This window comes from Rousettus aegyptiacus, unplaced genomic scaffold (genome assembly GCF_014176215.1).
Source record: "Rousettus aegyptiacus isolate mRouAeg1 unplaced genomic scaffold, mRouAeg1.p scaffold_m13_p_13, whole genome shotgun sequence".
NCBI classification, from domain to species: domain Eukaryota; kingdom Metazoa; phylum Chordata; class Mammalia; order Chiroptera; family Pteropodidae; genus Rousettus; species Rousettus aegyptiacus.
Window position 1 is genome coordinate 72,234,731 of NW_023416288.1, and position 19,437 is coordinate 72,254,167.

The following is a 19,437-nucleotide window of genomic DNA, read 5'->3' on the forward strand; positions in this document are numbered from 1 at the left end:
TTTTTAATTGTGCAAAAATATTTTCAAATTTTGCTAAAGTTTATAGAGAATTGCACAAGAATATTTATCTTATTTAAATATGTTTATAAAGAATTGGTTGAAGATATTATTATATATAATGTAAGAAATAAAACCTATTCATTTATCATCTATCAATTGTCTATTTAAAAAAATAGTACCAGACAAAAAAGTTATTTTTAGAGTATATTTTTGATAAAAATGTATGCATTATAAATCTGAAATTTTAAAAATTACGTTTTCTTAATGTGAGCATAAATAGCTTTGAATTTTATAGTTTAATGTGAAGTATTTATTTTGATGTGAAGTATTTATAATGATTCACTGCAGTAAATATACTTGTAACTTAGGATTAATTTTATTTATCATATTGAATCCTAGTTCTGATAGCCCTTGAATAGATAGAATGAGTTATTGAAAGATAGAAGCTATTAAATGAATAAATCACCTGAATTAGATATGAATGATATAAAATAAAGATTATTCAAATTTATATTTGTAAGATTGACTTTTATTATTGTTTGAAGAATGATAAATTATGTAAAATAAAATATTTTATAATCTTTTAAAATTAAAAATGAAAGATTATTTGATTGTAACTTCTTTCTACTTTATATTTTTAATATGAGTATCAGAAATAAAAATAAGTACAATTAAGAAAAAGCCCTCTTCAACATCTAATATTAATGAGGATTTGTAAAATACTATAAAATAGACTTTATATTGTTATAATATGACATCAGTATTATATTTTTATCATTATATGCTATCACAAAAGAAAAGAAAAACATAACAGTTTATCCATTATTGTCTATTTTCGGCAAGGACAGCACATAAAATATTTTTAGAGCTTGGAACTTAATTTTTTTTTCTTTTGGATATCATTAAATCTTCCTGTAGCATACCTTTTACTTTCTGGAAAAATTGTATCAGAATAAAAAAAAAAGAAAAGAAATTACTTAGAGAGCATAATTAGGATGTGAATTTGTTAAACTTTCCTGGAGATATATTTAGTTGCTTAAATTACATGAAGCTGACAAGAAGAGGGAATGCTTCATCAAGTTTGCATAATTTTCACACAACTAAATAATTTGACTTACTCAGTTTAGATATTTCTTTTCTTGTCTGTAATGCTCATTTAAAACTACAGAGTTTTAGCTGACATTTCTTGTTGAAAATGACAAATAATGTAAAGAAATAATCATTTAAAAATATATGTTGTGAAATAGGCCAAAAATATCTTTTCATAGCATTATGCTGGAAAAGCTTAAGTGACAGATATAGAATTGAATTTTATAAATAGTTTTCTTTTGGTTTGCTTATTCTTTTACCCATTTATAGACTTTATAAAATTTTCTTTTTGTATTTGTAGTCAAACCTATGAATTTGAATGGCACTATTATTATTTCTTAGAAGGATGTTATCAGACAAATGGGAAAATGGTAATGAGTGTGAGCCACATTCATTATTAGAAAGATAAATATAAATGTGGAAAATAGAGAATTTTAGTGGTATGTGGAAAAGCATAGGATAAGGAAATACTGAAATAATTTAAGTTTCTGAGTAAAGAGGACTTTCTGAGATCTGTTATGGGTGGCCTAATGCAGAAATTGCTACTTCTAGAGACTATGCTTTAAAAATCTTTGAAACTAATTTCCAAAATATGAACTGTTGATTAAAACTCCTCCAACTCCCCCAAAATGTCTTCTGGTGAGATTATAATATTCTTCCCCAGATCAGAGTAGAAATCACAAAGCCATTTTTCTAGTTAGAAAAAGCCCATCTGCTTCAACTTCCCCCACACCAGAAGGCCCCTGTACTATAGTGCCCAAGCTCACACAGACCAGAAACTTCTGATTATTAGCTTTTGTAAAATCATGTGAATTACTTGAAAAATGATGGAAAGACAAGAACTGTCATATTTTATTTTTTTTGTAGAGGAAAAAAAAAATTGGTTTTCCACTTACCAAATCTAGTATCAGTTATTTTATGGCTCCTTCTTTATTCTTCGTGATTTTCTTGGATGCTAGGATTTACACAGTTCAGGGAAAACCTGGTGAAGATTTTGTTAGTCTATAATGGTTCATTTGAAGGTAATGGCTCTCAGTGCCCAGCTGTTTCTGGTCCCTGTGGGAAGCCAGCCACCTAAGAGAGCTAGGTCTCTGACACTGAAGAACTTGCTGCTCTCTTATCCTACCAAATCTCAAGAATCCACCTGCTGGGGATTAGTCAATTTGCTTCTTTACCAATCTTCAGAGACTTTCCTTTTCACAGAATCCAGTTTAGAATCTTTTAAAATTTGAGACTTTTAAAAGCAAAAGTTTGGTCAATTCTCAAATGCTTAAGGAGAGCTCAACCCCAGCTGTTTTATTTTAATCTTGAGGTAATATTTTCCTAATTTTATAAACAAAGAGATTGTGGCTTAGAAAAAAATTTGAAAACCTGTGTGTGTTTACATGAATAGTAAATAGAGGATGTAGAATTTGAAACTAGATACCTGATATATGCCAAATGAAGTATTCAAAGTTGATTAATATATAATCATGTATTCAGGGAGACTGGTATTTGGTGAGAAGGACAATAAAGGCAAATGAGTGCCTCTGAGTGTGATAGAAATTAAAGTGTGTAATTACATTAGAATATAAGTGAGAAAACAGAGGAAGGAATGGATAATTCAACATAGGATGCTCAAGTGAGACTTTTAAGAGGAAGCAACAGTTTGAGGAGTAAAACTTTCTAAAAGAAGAGAAAAGATATTTTGGTCATTTTGCATGTAACATCTAATCACTCCCAGGACCACATTTCCAATACCAAACGTATTTTGTCACCACATATTACTTGTAATCACTAATTCATTTCAGTTATGGAATACGTTTTACTTACTGTGTTATTCCACATGCATTAAACATACAGTATGTATACTGTTGAATAAAATTGAATTTGTAATGTTATTTGCACTGCTTACTTGTTCATAACATCTAGGATCTTCTCAATTGTTGTAAGGGAAATTAATGAAGGAAAAAAGAGGAGAAAGTGGGAAAAATGAGCCAAAGAAAAGATGAGAATAGAGAAAAAAAGTGGGGGGAGGGGAGAGGAAAAATAACTGTTAACAAATGTTAGCAGAACTATGCTAGTTCTTTTATGTGTTTGCAAGTCCTCTGCATGTGAAAGGAAAGAATTCTGTGATAGGAAATTTTAGGAAATAAAGAAGGACATCATTTAAAAATAGAGCATAACATAAGAAAGTGTAGGAAAAATCATGTGAGATATGTTGGAGGCCTAACATATGAAATCAAAATTCTTACTATATTAGGAAGCTCTCAGATTATTTTCTAAGTGATTAATTTTAGTCAAAGATATTTCAAAATAAAGTTTAGTATTATTACACACGAAAGCGGAGATGAAAAGAGAGTGCCAGCAAGGTCAACTTCAGCAAAGTCTTCCATGTGGTCTAAAATGTGTATGAAGGGCAGAATTACTCGATGATTAAGATGTAAAAATGGTAAAATAAGTGACCTTTTTATTCAAACCCTTCATTTTGGAGATGAGGAGATGGGGGCCTAAATGTCTTTTTCGAGTACAGAAAGGAGCCGTCAGGGACTTGCCCAGATTCCACATCTTGTGTTCTTTTCCTATTGGATTGAGGTCTCCCAACATTGATGTGGAACATGTCAGATTTGTGGGCTACACTCAGGAAATATAAAGTAAGCCCTTCATAAATCAAGCAGAAATTCTGGAGAATCACACTAAAGAAAGAAGTGTAAATACATGTGACCCATTTCTATGTGGTGAAACTCTTTGAAAGAGACAAGGCTGAGGATGAGTGTAGTTGTGGGGAAGCCCTCATGAAATTAAATATTTTTCTGGTTTGTAATCTCTTATTTTCCTATCTTTTAAATTTTCTTTACTAATTCTGAGTTGATTGTAATCTTAGAAGTAGGACTGATAAACACATTAAGCAATTTTTAAAATAGATTTTTCTTCTTAAAATGTATTTGACTTCCATGACATATTTTTTTCACAAACAAATAAGTTTCAGAAATGATAGTGTCTGGTATTCAAATTTATTTATGCAAATGTGCTTAATGACCTATCTTTGCACTTTAAGAGAATGAATTCTCTTCCTCTCTCTTATAGTTCTTGTCTTCCTAATGACTGGGATCCTTGGGAACAGTGTAGACAGAGATATCCCACTGTGCTCCCAACACAAGCTATAATTTCTTCAGGGAGTAACAAGAGCTATAAAGTTGGGAGTTGGGCAAGGAGAGGAAGGCCCTTGCTTCAGGTGCAAAATTTACTAAAAAACTCAAAAATTGAGGCAAATGATATTTTATTGCAATGTTTTTCAAAAAAATGAAAAATTAAAAAAAAACAAACTTCAAAATTAATAAAGTATTAAAGGCTCAGTTAATAGCACCATGCTGGGCCATATCAGAGCCAGAGGCAAAAAGAAAAAATCAAGAAGAAAGGAATTGATCTAAAAGTTGAAGAGGAACAGGGATTTTATTTTACTGACAAGCAAAATTTTGATTAGATAGCCACTTTTCAAGTATTGTTATAAAAAGTAGAAAGATAAAAACATTTATTTAGTCAGATAACCTAATCTTTTTGACATCCTAAGGTTCCTGATTAAACATGTGGCCTGAGGATGGCCAGGTGGGGAATGCGATTGGGAGATGCTAATGAAAGCAAATGATAAAGAGTTTCATGACCTGGGCATTCTCCCTGGAAATGTTTTCCCAGGACTGTGAAGACATCAGAGTTGGTAAAAAGCAAAATATCACTGAGTTTAGTAGGATTACAGCGAAGAACAAAACAAAAACCTTTGAGTTTGCCCTCTGAGGGAGGGATCTTGGCAAGCTTACGGTAGGTCCAATGACACAGTGAGAAGTACAATGTGAAGATATGTCAACTGTACAGTAAGGAGTTGCCTTTTGTAGAGCAATCCTTCTTTGATATCTTAAATGACATGATGTTTGACTGTGTGGCAGTGGTGGCTTCCTTTTACCAGACTAACTTCTCTTTATACTCCAGTACTTAGTTCAAGTATTAATTCTTCAAGGCAATTGCCTCTGATTCCTCAGTATAGGTTAAATCACCCATTATGTATGTTCATTGGATCATGTATTTAGCATTAATCAAAATGATAGGTGTATCAGTCAGAAAAACATAAATCATACTAGAACTTTAAAGGGGAGCGAATTTAATAGGCAGAATTAGTTATACAAGTGGTGAAAGAGTTGATTCCACATCCTAGTTCTTTTCCTATTAAACTGAGGCCTATTAAAATTGACATGGAAAATGTCGGATCTGTGGGCTGCACTCAGGAAATGTAAAAGCAAGGTGAGGTAATCCAGATTGGGAGTGTATTGTGACTTTTTAGGGTGCCTAGCAAGGTGTGAGAACTGCCAAGGAGGAGAATTTTGAATGGACTAGTACAACTGAAGTGAAGAAACGAGGGCCAAGGGTGTCACTTTCAGAGATACCACCACAAGGCAAAGAGAGAAGAATAGTACTTAAGAGAGAGGAACACCCATGACTTATTACCTTCCAGTATCTCATCAATGCCTCTCATTGACCAAACCTTATTGGAAGTCATTTGGCAAGGGATTCTGGGAAATATAGTTCGTAGGAGTCTCGGGCTCACTGTGATACAGTACAGATTATGGAAGAAAGGAATTGAGCTGAGGCAAATAATTAATGTAGATATGCTAAATAATTACATATTAGTTAATGCTATTATCAGGGTAATGCCCATCTCTTTAGGCAGTCTGCAATTCCCATGGGTCAGTAATGTGTCTGCCTTATTCACTAATATATTCTGAGCACATTTCACAATGTCTGGCCCATAGAGACTTTGAATAAATGAAAAAAGAAGAATTAATTTTGTCATTCCTATTATATTTTCAAGAGTCATGATCACCACTGAGAGTTAGTTATGTGCTCCTTCCAATGCCAGTGTGAATAGGTACTTCATTATATGCCAAAAGACAGTGAAGCCTCCATCTGAAGAAAGTGGGGAACAGAGTGGAAGCAAAGGCAGTGCATTAGTAAGTGATAGAATTTCAGAGCTTAGAAAATTTTCTTTTGCCTTACTTTTAACTGCTTTGTCCATCTTGCTTTTACATCTTATAGGCCGCTCGAGTACTTATATCAACTTGAGAAGATTTTTGTCAAGAAAGGGAAAACAGGCACCATATAAAGAATGGGCAGTGTAGCTCAATACTCCTAAATTAAAACTAAAGGACAATCTTCCTAATGTCCATTGCAAGACAAAGTTTAGTGAGCACTGTTTTCTTTACCATTATATTAGGGCAAGATCACTCTTCTCTCCTCTGCTTCATAGGATGGTCCACAAACACTAGATTTCAAAACCTAGGGACATTTTTCTGTTTACCCTCTTCTTCTGTGTCCAATTACATGCATATTAGTCCATCTGAAGTTGTCTCACAGCTTATTGATGGCCTCTTGACTTTTCTTAGACTTTTTCTGTGAGTTTAATTTTGAAGAGTGTCTACTGTTATATCTTTAAACTCACTAACAGTGGTGTCGAATCTACTATTAATCCTATCTAGTGTCTTTTTTTTTTTTTATTACTTTATTATAAATTTTATTTGGTTACCTAAAACAGTGAAGGAACAGAGGCTTTTTTTTCCCCCTTTGCTCAATTATTGCTAATCACTACTGGTAAAGCGAATGATCAAAGGGGGAAAGCAAAACACAAAAAAGTAACTACAACCATGACATTCTGTTAGCACTTGTAGTAATTTTTAGAAATATTTTTAAGCTTTGCTCTGAGACATTGTTAAATTGCTTGGAAACTTTTTGATCCTTTCACAACTAGCTTTAATCTTGGCCAGGTAGGATCAGAATAATCTTTAGTCTAAGACTAATTTGTCCCTGGCATTAGTATGACAGTATCCTTCTGAATACTCTTCTTGATGGTGCCCTGTCTATTACAATGTTTCTTGCCTCTGGCTCTTGGGAACTGTAAACCATTTCCAACTGTGTGTGGTCTCTGGAAACTATTTCTCCTGCTCCTTTTCAGTAGTTCCTTGTCCAATCAGAAGGAAGTTTGCGTCTATACATACTTTGCTCAGTACTCTGTTGAAGACTCTAAAGCAGGGGCCCCGAGTCCCTGAGCCTCAGACTGGTACGGGTCTGTGGTCTGTTAGGAAACGAGACACATAGCAGGAGGTGAGAGGCAGGCAAGAGAGTGAAGCTTTACCTGTATTTGCAGTTGCTCCCCTGGGCTAGCATCTCTTTTTCAGCTCCACCTCAGTTCACCACACATTAGATTTTCATGAGACCGCCAGTCCTTAGTGCCAAAAAGGTTGGGGACCACTGCTCTAGGGAAACCCTTTTCCCATCTTAAGCCTGGTCTGCTCTGGTACTCTGTCTTGCAAATTCTAACTACCTTGGTCTCCCCAAATTCAGAGAGAATTCTGAGCTTCGTTGGAATTTCCTCTCTCCGTGCTGTGGTTTGGAAACTCTCTTCAGGTAGTAAGCTAAAGTAATCACAGAACTTTGTAGTGTTTTCTTCTCTCAGGGAACACTGTTCAATGTCTGAAAATCACTAACTGCCATTTTTTAAATTCAAAGTTTAATTTGGATGCACTTGGAAAGATCTAAGTATTACTCTGGGCCATTATTTAAAAATATTTAAAGATATTTTTGAGAAAATGACCCTAGGGAGATTTATATTTATGTTTCAATTATTCTACTGCCTACACTGGGAAAGAATAAAAAATCTTCCAGGAATTTAATCTTTGTTGAAGTTCTAGATGCTTACTTAATTAGTGTAGATATCTCAGTGAGCAAAAAATTTAAAACTCAGTGAAACAAATCAATTCAAATTTTGTTATTATCTTATGAACCAATTAAGTCTGTCCATTTTATATTATCTCACATGAGAGGTATTCATTCACTACTTCATCCATTAAAAATGCAAATACTTCAATTATGAAAATCTGTATAATAATATAGATAGATAAGTATATCTGTCCTACTGAATGAAAGAAAACTCCACTGTAACAAGTTTTCATTTAAAAAAAAGTATTAGGAAAGAACAGAAATTCAATTAAAAAGTAGAATTTTTTTAAAGCTAAATCAAATGAAAGTATTCTGTGTTCAGATCAATGTTAGAAGAAATTTATTTTGAATTCAAGACTGATCAATTTAGCTTTCCAAAGAAATTCAGACTTTCTCGCATATTTATTCATTTCCATATGCTAATTATGGAATATATGGAATGCTGCATACAACTTGTTCAGAGTTCATTGCATTATTTTCCAAAGAAATTAATGAAAATATCTAGTGTTTAGAATTATAATTTTAAAACCTCAAATGTTGACTTTATTAATTATATTTATTTCAAAGTAATGCATTGCCAAATTAGTGTTTAGCAAAGCCATAAATCACAAGGGCCTTATTTCTGTATGAACAAATATAATTTGAGTTTGAGTCACACTCACATGCCTTCCAATCACCCTTAGTCTACCTCTGAGTACTAATATAAGAACACAAAATCCTTCTCATGAACTTTTAAATGTTAGTTTCACTTCCAGTTAGTACAACGTTAAAATAGTATTCCCCTAACTCTACAGTCTAAAGGAAGAAATGTGACACTAATACAAATGCAAACATATTCTCTAAGCATGTAGATGCCTGGGTTGTTGTTGTAGTTTTTTTAAATATCCTTGACCACGTGAAATATTACTATGTGACTGTAGTGGTTTGGTTGTTGAGTGGTAAGGTGATTTGTGGGGGCTTTTTTTTCTTTAAGGCCATTGAATCCCAGGTCTAGTGACTTCAACATAAATTAAAAGACAAGGAGGCCTAGAATCATTACTTGTGTTCAGTATTGTATTAGAGGTCTCAGAAAGTGTAATAGAATCTATTCCTTGACTTCTAATTTAAAAACAGATTTAATTCTTTTTATTATAAAAAAATTCATGTGTGTCATTGAAAATCTTGAAAACAGAGAGAAGTTGACAAAGGGCAAGTCGTAGTTACATTCCCAAGGAAGAGGAGCTTTAACAGAAGTAAGGTATTCTGGTTAACATTAAGGAATTTTAAGTAAGTGACAGAAGACTAATAGTAAAACTATGATAAGCAATAAAGCATAACACAAAGGAAATATTAGATTAAGTGTGAAAAATGTTTTGGTCTGTTCGGATGTGTAATTATTTGGATTTAAAAAGCCAACCAATACAAACTTCTAAATTTTAGGATTATTTTATTTGGTGATAAAGATAGGAAGGAGGAAGTTTTGGTTCGGTCTGATTTCCATTTGGTCACACATCAGCTCTTTTAAAGGAGATTACAGCATGGATGCCCCATTACCAAGAGGGAAAATATACCAAGAGGGAACGGTGAATTGCTGAATCTGGTAGCACTTAATGTCTCTTGGAGTTCCTCTCTATTGTCTGAAGGCAGAAAAGTTGTCTAAATTTTTGTTTCATTTAATTGGATTTTAGAACACAGGGGGTGAGAGAATGAGAGAAAAAAGTGAGTTTTTCTGTTGAAGTTTGGAAATATCACCAAATACAACATCAAATGTACTATTATTTCAAAATAATTCTAAAAGTCTCTGCTGGTTATTGCAGCTTGAGAAATGATGACATTCTAACTTGCATGTGTATGTATATATCAGTCATACCTTTTCTTTAGTCATATGTTATTCTAACACAGTATTATAGTTAAACATTGATCACAGTCAGCCCTCTGTATCTGTGGGTTTTGCATCTACAGATCCAATCAATCATGGATCATCTCAGTAATCTCATCCAGTATTTTGCCTTTAGTTACCATGCATATGGTGATGACTCAAAACTACATCTCTAGTAAAGACCTTTCTTCTGAAGTCCAGAATAAATTACCTAACTTTCTGTTTAATGGCTCCACACTCGACATGTCCAAACTGAATTTCCAATATTCCCCCTCTTCCTGAAGAAGCCACCTCTGCCACAGTCACAGTGCAGATTAAGGATCCCTTCTTTATTCTTGAAGCTTAGGCAAAATACTTCAGTCATTGTGACTTCCTCTTGCCGGATCTGTTAGGAAATTTTGTTGCTTCTATATCAAAATAAATCCAGACTCTAGCTACTTCCCACCACTCCACTGTTCCCATTCTGGTCTGAATTATAATTATCTTGTATCTGGATTACTTCAAAGTCTCCTAATTCAGAGGTCCCCAACTCCTGAGATGCAGACTTGTACCAATCTGTGGCCTGTTAGGAACTGGGCTGCACGGCAGGAGGTGGGCTGTGGGAAAGGAAGTGAAGCTTTATCTATACTGGCAGCCACTCCCCAGAGCCAGCATCACTGCCTCAGCTCCACCTCAGATCATCAGACATTAGATTCTCACCAGTCCCTGGTGCCAAAAAAGTTGGGCACTACTGCCCTAATTGATTTCCCTACTTGCCACCCCCACCTCAACCCCATCCTCACCTTACCCACAGTATATTCTCACATAGTAGACAGTATGATCCTGTTAAAGTCCATCATGCCACCCTTTACCCCCTCCTCATTCTTCATTTCCTATTCATTCAGTAAAAATCAAGGTTCTTACGCACCAGATTCCAGCCATGCAGGTGTCCTGTTTCTGGAGTTCTTTCACCATGGGGTTTTGTACTGTCTGTCCTCTTTCTTTGGAATACTCTTCACTGCCAGAGATCCCTTATATCCTTCAAGTCTTTAATTAAATCTTACCTTCTTAATAAATTCTATTCTGATAGCCCCATTTAAATTTGCACATGTCTGCCTTCTCAGTCTTATTTCCCTTATGCTACTCCATTGTTTTCACAGCATATTTTACTTATTTATTATGTTTATAATGTATTAACTCTTTGTTTCCATTGAAATATAAATTCTAGGAATGCATAATTTTTTTGGTCTATTTTACTTACTAATGGATCCTAATGACTATCTGACATATAGTAAATGCACAATATATTTTTGTTGTTGTTGTTGAATGGAATGAATGATTGAATGGGAAATAATTTTATGGGGTATAGGATTTTAGGTTGACAACTACTTTTTGTTAGCATAAGTTATCATTTTCTAGTCTTTTGGCTTCCATTTTTGTCATTAAGAAGTCACCCACCAGTTAAATATTGTTCCCTTTAATTAATCTGTCTTTTCCCTTTAAATGTGTTAAAAATTTCTTTTTGTCTTTGATATTCTGCAGTTTCCTTTTGATATGTCTAGGTATGGATTTCTTTTCACTAATTCTAATTGGTTCTTAAATTCGAAGCCCTGTGTCTCTCATCATATCAGATAAAATTTCGACCATTGTCATCTCAAATATTTCTTCTACATCTTTTCTCTTCTTCATTTCTGGAACTCAAGCTAGCACACATATGTTAGACTCTCTCTATTTTCCTGTCTCTTAACTTTCATATTTCCAACTCTTTTGACTCTGTGCTCCATTTTGAGTAATTTATCCATAGATGCCACAGAATTCACAAATTTCATTTAATCTGTTATTTAATCCAAACTTTGGGTCTTCAGTTCTAGATATTACTTTTCTTCATTTCTAACGCTTTTATTTTGTTCTTTTTCAAATCTCTCTGATTAGTTCCCATAATCTTTTCTTCCATTTGGCAATACTCTATTTTATTTAAGTATATCAAGTAAATTAATTTTGTAGGCTTCTCCTGATTATTATAAGAGCAACCATCTTTCAGAGTCTTATTAGGCAGTTACAGTGTTTGGCTACTTTTCACTGTGAGCCAATCTTGAAGCATTAATCGTGGGACTTTTCTTGTGATATGTGTTAAAGTGAGTTTGTTTCACTTTTGTCAGGAACTTGTATTTACTATCAACCCTGAATCACTATAATCTACATATCCAAAAATGAATATGTATTTTAGATGATACAGGTAACATGAATTTTTTTTGCCTTAGACACCTGAGACTGACTGAGGCTTGTGGTTAGGAACGGGAGACCATTAAATTTCTCTGACCTCTACTCAGAGGTAAAGCTGCAGTGGGTGAGTTTCTCTACAGGTTCTCTAGGCTGGGCAATTACTTTCAGGCACTGACAATAGTGTCTTTTCTTTGAGGGTTCTGGCTTTGGCGAGTTTTCTTTGATCCACTCAGTTCCCAGACTTTGTCACTTGTGCCCCAACTGTGAGCCCATTAAGTCTTGATCTTTAGTTTGTCAGGGATTGACAAACAGTCCTGGACAAACCCCTACTCTGGGATTTACTTGTCCCTGTGAATTTGCAGTTGTTTGTGTGTGTGTTTCTGGTGGTTGAGGAATTCCTTGACTGTCTCCCCTTGTTCAGACATACATTGAAATAATCTTTAAAGATGTTATTCAACTGTGTTAGGTATACTATACTGGTAAGTTTTTCACTCACTTTCCTGTCTTTCATAGTTGCTAGAAACAGAATTCAAACCTTTCATTTCCTGTCAGTATTTTACCTTTGTCTACAACTTTAAATTTGTTTTTATTAGTTTTACTTTGAGTTTGAAAACGTAAAGGAAGTGGTGGTGGTTGATCTTAATACTTGAATCTTAAAGTATTACTTTTTGAGTTGTCATAGGATTTATGATATTTTAATTTGTAAGATACCTGAGATATTTTGCCTGCTCTAGTATTACCTCATTTTTATGGATGTCATAGGTATTTCTGAGACAACGTGATGGAGAGTGTGGATTCAACTTGTCACTTGGTCCTGAATTTATCTAAAGTAACTTGATTTCTTGGCAGTGCTTTTGAAAATGAAACTACTTGAGACCTGATTAGAGCTCCTGGGTCCCTTAACAAATCAAGATTTTACATATTTTTTGCTTCTAAGTTTAGGTAGTTGGTTAAAAATACTCTGGTTTCTAAGAATTGCCTGTGATTCATTGAGCTTAGAGCATTTGATAGATATGAGTGCAGCAATTATGATTATCTATATGTGTGCACAAAAGGAAGTGGCCTCTGTGGTGTGATTTGACAGGTGCTTCCAAGTCCCTTTAGACCAAATTATTTCCTTCTCCATTTAGTTGTGGCTCAGAGATGATTGTTTTAGCTACTTCATAACAAACAGCAAAAGCAGGAGTCACTATCTTAGTGATACCTCAGGGGATAGGCATGGCTTATGGGTATCAGCCTCCTCTCTCCTTAGCATGGATTTAATTATAAGATAAGATAAATGTCACTTTGGAAGGTTGAGAGCCCAGGGAAAAGAAATTTAGGACGGCTAAATTTCCAGTGAAAGAAAAGGGATTATTCTTTAGTCATTTGGGCAATTTACTATTGTGAAAAAAATAGAATCAAGAATTTCTTAAGATCAGGGATAAATGGTAGGTAATTATTATTAGGATACAGTTCTATTTATATTTATTTTTAATTTTTTACTATAGTAAGCCAGGATTGCATTTCTTCCTAGCAATACAATCTATTTTAGTAAGAATTCTCCAGGAAACAAGATGTAAATAGATACAGATATAGATATAGATATAGATAATATAGATAGATAGATATAGATATAGATATAGGAGAGAAGTAGGTTGGTTTTAAGCAATTGGCTCACATGATTGTGGGGACTGGCAAGTCTGAAATCAGTAGGATGTACCAGAATGCTGGAGATTTAGTTAAGAGTTGTTGTAGTCTTGATTCAGAGTCCTGCAGGGCAGGCAAGCAGATGAGAAACTCAGGCACAATTCTTATACTGCAGTCTATATTGCAGAATTGCTTCTTTTTTAGGAAAACTTGTCTTTTCTCTTTAAACCTTCAAGTGATAGATGAGGTCCACCTACATTATGAAGGCAACTCAAAGTCTACTAATTTAAGTATGAATCACATCTAAAAATAACTTTAATGGCAACATCTAGACTGATGTTTGAGGACTGAGCACAATAGCCTAGCCAAATTGACACAAAAATGAGTCATCACACAATCTCACAAAATCTTAGTGGAATGCCTACCAATTTCATTTAACATGATTCCATTTGTTAAAGGCTCATATGTTTTGCATCATGCATTTTGCATATCCAAATTTAGAACCCAAATACTCAGATGAATGAAGTTTTTGTGCTGAGATGATACCTTTTCCTAAGACTTGAGTATCAGTACGTTGTGAAATATTTACAAAATACCAGGTCTATAGAGAGTGTCTAAGAGTCCTATATCTCTAGTTTTCTCTGGGTCACTTTCTTTCCCCCTATAATCCTGTGCTAGACATAATTAGAGGCATTGCGATATGTTTGCAGAGCGGGTAGAGACAGGGATAAGTTGGAGGAATGTGTAGGGTGGGTATCTCCACTTCTCTGACTCCTCTGAGATCCCTTTTCAACAGTCAGGATCCTGTAGTTCCCTAATAAAAGCATCAATAACATACACAGCAAGGGGTGATGTGCAAAATTCAATTTGGCAAGACATCTATTCATTTCTTGATTTAGACATCAGCAATTTCAGTTCATTAAAAATGTTTTTTTCTATCTGCTTCCAACTGGGAAATCCTAGACTGATGTTTTTATTTCATTTTGTATTTTATTGATTATCATGGAGAATAAGCTTCATATTTTAAAATTCTCACACTCCACAAAAAATTCTCCTAAAACCTTTGGTGGGAATATCATTTGAATTCCCAAAGACCATAGATGGGAATTTAACCAACTTACTTCAGCCTCACATAACATGGAGAGTCAGCTTTTCATCCTGGAATGTGACTTATTATCCCTCATGTCATCCACCCAGCTAACTTTGCATCTTCTCTGAAGATTTGTTACGGCGACTTCCTTGGATTCATTAGAGGAGACTGATCTTCTGTAGCAAAAAAGAGCTCATGATACAGAGGTACAAATGAGATAAAATTTTATTTCTCTCTCATGTTGATAGTTCAATTAGGTAGGTGGTCTGGGGACAATAGTAGAATCTTTTCTCCTGAAGGTCAACCAGGTACATTGGTTGGTGTGTTGGCTCTGTCATTGCAAATATTTCCGTTTCTGATCCAAGGCAGTTGGTGCAGTGGTCACAACTTTCCAGCCAGAGAGCAAATAGGGAAGTTCAGGGCAAGTTGCTTACCTAAAAAAGATAATCATAAAGTTACATGCATTATTTTTGCTCACGTCCTATTAGACCGAGCTCAGTTGTATGGCCACACCTACCTACAAAAGAAAGTGAGAATTTTAGCCTTTTAGCTTGACAGCCATGTTCCCAACCAAAACATAAATGGTTCTATAAAAGAAAGAAGAGGAGAAGAATAAATGCTGAGTGACAATTAGTGATTTGTGTTACATTTAAATCTGGCATTAAATTGTTTATTATTGATAGTTAAGAGATTTTTTTACTATAAATAATAGAAATACATCTGAGCTGGCTTTAAATGAAAATAAAAAATTGTTACAAAGATACAGGAAACTTGAGGAGGGGAATGCCACTGGACTTCAGGTAGAGACTGGAAACAGGAACTGAAAATTGTCAGGACCGTCCTTATGTCTGTGTCTCTGATTCTCTTTGCAGTTCTAATTAATTACTTTTCGTTGCCTAGCTTCTTGTGATCCTTGGGTCGTGTAAGGAAAAGAGTATGTACAGAGCCCCTGAGTTAACCTGTGGCAATTTCAACTGCATGCAGGACTCATTTGGCTTCTCTGAATTTCAGTCCTAAGTTTCTGGAGGACAGGGGTTGGGGGAGATCAGATTGGTCTAGTTAAGGTCAGGCGTTTACCTCTGTCTACTTAATTGTGATGAAGAGGTAGGGGTTAGATCATGTAATTGTAGCTGGTAGGGATCAATGATATGTGGGAGTACGTTCTAAAAAGTTAAGGAGAGGTTCCCTAAAATGTGTCTACTACCTCCAGCCTTATCAGTATTCTTAGAAATCCATCGCTTCAAATATGTTCCTTACTTTTTGTTTCCAGCTCTCCCAGTTTACTGCTAAAGAAAATTTCCTAGAGACCAGCATAATTCCTAGCTAATAGTCTTTGGTTTGGCATTGTGAAGAAAATGGGGAATTCTTTCTGAAGATTTACATTTTTCTTACTGTATGGACAATCTTTTCATCACAGAAAATTGTATTTGAGAAAGAACAGCTCTGACAGCTGTCAACTGGAAGCTGGCCTGACAACAGCTAAGGCATGGTGTTCTCCTAAATAGCGCCAGCACCTCATGAGGTTACTCTGATCTTGACAGGAAGACAGAAACAAGACCATATCCATACTGTCAAAATGACCAAACACCTCCCTCTCCTGCCTAACATGAGTGACTGCTGTTTGTTTACCAGTTACAGCATTAGACTCACTGTTTGTCCTAATTCCTAGAAAATCATTGATACCTTGCTACTGAAATACCTATATTTTCTATAATAGCCAGTGTAGAGCTAAGGCTGCTTGTTTGTACCTTCCCTAAAAATCACTGAATACAAGTGAAACTTCTATAATCAGCTTCCTGTACTGCCCTTGAACTGAGGTGTTCCGTCAGTTCTCATGGACATGGTCTTTTTGGCTGTGGCAAGTAGCCAACCCAACTTTATTTGATTGCACTGGTGCTTCCATAGTCCTTGGATAATGGTACTTTTCTGAGGGATCTGACTGAAAGAAAAACAGCAAAACCAATAAAACAAAACACTCTAAACTCATACACACAGATAAACTCTCTGTCCCTTTTGCCTTTAATCTAATTGTACCAAATATGTTTTTAGGCTAGTGAATTAATTTGTTTAGATTATTAAAGATACCTATTATAACTTAGGGAGCTCAATAGTTTGTTGCAAGGGAATGTTGTTACAGAAACACTTTATTTTTTACTTAGCTCTTAAAAATTATTAAAAATTTGCAAAAATCCCCATGATAGGTTATTTATTATTCATAATGTAAACCTAATGATGAGAATATAATAGTTCGAACTGCTCGAGCTCTTTCTCACAGTTCCAGATGTTTAGATTTACTCAAGCAATTTTAGTTTGGAAATGGCAATTAGCCATTTAATTTTTTCTTTTTCTGGCGACTTCCTGTCTAACTGATATGTCCCTCCTGTGAACTCCTGAGCAACTCCTATGTACTTCTGTAATTTATTGATTATAAATTTCCAGAGGGTATTGATCATGTAATAGGGTTGTTGTTGTTGTTGTTGTTGTTTTAAGTCTCCTATAAGGCTTGGTACTTTGTACAGAATAATTGTTTTATAAATAAGTGGCTGATGTCTGGGTGGTGGGGGAAATTTGGTGACAGCTCAGAAAGGATACTAGATTGTAAGTGCCTTGAGGGCATAGATTGTGTTATATTCAACATTATGTCTCTAGTGGCTAGTATAGTGCTGGCATATCATGGCTACCCTCTAAACATCTGCTGAATGACAGACGGCAAGACTACAATGCTATGGCCTTGAGCGTGTAGAGAGTCTGATAAAGGTCACAAATGGGAAGGGAGAAATTGAACATAGTTTTCCTTGCCTTATCACTGTGCTTCTAAGGCTGGGTCTATAGACTATCATACCTTTTTAGACCAGATATTTAAAGCAATAATAGCATTTATATGTTGTTGAACACTGTCACTATATCATTGCTTAATTTATATTGCACATACCTTCTTTTGTTATTATTTGTTTTAATAATGTAATATCTTGAAATTATATAAAAAGTGTCCTCACAGCAGAAATTCAAGGTGTTTGGGGTGGGGGGATCTACTACTTATTCTAGGCTCTTTCAAAGATGCTGAAGTAACTTCTTCAGACATAAAATATCTCTTTACGGGATGGAGTCACTAAATAGGCATAGTTATTGAAATGAGTTATTTATTCTGTGAAATATTAAATAGAAAATACAGGCTAAGTTGGCTTTACTTTTTGGTGAAGAATGTTAAATTGTAGGATCTAAATAAAGAGCGGATTATCTTTCTGTCTAAGGCACACTTTTCTATCATTTCTCTCACTGTCCATCAAGCTTTATTTCTCAGGTTTGCCTCTTTTTCCTACATTCAGCGATGAACCCTCTGGTCTTGGTCCTTATTGCCAAAAGCCCAGATTGTTTTAAAAGCCAACTAATGTGTTCCTGACATTCCTTCACCTCTCTCAGTAAACCTTCACTCTTGCCTGGACAGCCTGATCTGCTGTAACACTATTTCTAGAACATTCCTTGTATTGTCTCAGGTCCCAGTATAAAGGAATAACTCCCCTTTGCTTTTTTAAAACTATGGACCTGTTTCTCTTGAACTTCTGCAATCTAGCTTACTGAACATTATTTCTGTCCAAATGCCTCTGGATACCTGGCCCAGCTGGCTTTTCTCTGTCTTCTGCTTATGCGATGGTCATTTTTTGTACCTGTGTCCTTTTGTTTGGTGATTTCTCATCTGGTCTTTCCTTTTGCCTCCCTTAATTCTCCCTGTTCCCTGAATCTTTTAAGATTTAGTTCAAGCTCCCACTCCCCTACAAACACCTTTTCCGTAGGACACAGGTGTAATCTTCTGTGAACTACCATATTAGTTCTGGCCAGAATCCCACAGTTTATCACTAAATTGTGTTCTAGTTGTTTCTTATGATTTGGTTGACTTTTTTCTAACCCTTATTATAAACTAAATAATTCAAGGCTCACTGGTTTAAACTTTCATTTTATATTATCCTCCTTCTTGGAATACTTCATAAACAATAACAATAGAATATTAGGGAGATGAAAGGTGAGTTTTAATCAAAGAAAGCATGATCAAGAAGTGGCTCTTGAATGAAGAATATTTGTTGAAAGGCTCAGGACTGGTTGGGAAGCAGCAAGAATGCCCCATTGTTCCCACACTGTGTAGGATGGAGTGCTGGGCAGTGAATGGAGGCTGTCAACTGTGGTTAGACTTGCCCATTGTTCCTGGGAAGCCCGTGTTAGCTCTGAGTAAGAGATAATTCATCAGAAGGCTCTTGTACTTTTTTTCTCTCTTGCTCTGGGGCATAAACTGCTGCTCTACTTCACAGGCTGAACTTTTTACCTCTTGCCCTGCAAGGCAGAAACATGCTGCCTGAGTGCTTCCATTTTGAGACACCTTGTAGGAATCCTTATTGAATTGCTTTGGAAGAGTAGATTCTCAGCCTTCTAGTGTAGCAATCTGCCACAGCTACCCCAGAGAGTGTTATTTTCAACAAGAGGCAGAAGCCTCTTATAATATGGGCTCACTGGGCTTTTGGGGAAAAAAAGACAGCATTTTACAAGCCTAGTTCTAATTGAACATCCCCATGTTGCAATTATTTTGTATTTCAGTCTCAGAGCCTTTGTTACAGAGGTTTTTGTGTGAGTTAGGAGGGGACGCTTTGGGTGATCATTCAAGCCTTTACTTTTTTTCTTTAATTTATTAAAGTTCAAATTAAACAAGGCTCTTGCTGTTACCAAAGTTTTCTGAAATATTTTGTGTAAATGTTATTCACCCTTTGAAATCAATACAATTAAAAGTTGCGTTAAGAGTTCTCCTTTTCAAGGCTCTGAACTTTTTCTCTAAGGATTTTGA

The 19,437-nt window shown here is 35.1% G+C and overlaps 1 protein-coding gene across 6 annotated transcripts in view; it reads left to right on the plus strand.

Moving 5' to 3' along the window:
• Positions 1-19,437, plus strand: part of TFEC (transcription factor EC) — a 185,724-nt gene that overhangs the window by 388 nt on the left and 165,899 nt on the right. The window contains exon 1 of one of the 6 annotated variants that reach the window (XM_036231014.1): positions 14,735-14,815. The exons of the other annotated variants lie outside the window; for them this stretch is intronic. The gene's annotated coding sequence lies outside the window, so the exon portion shown is untranslated. Of the gene's footprint in view, positions 1-14,734; positions 14,816-19,437 lie in introns of those variants that run through there. 6 annotated transcript variants of the gene reach the window in all.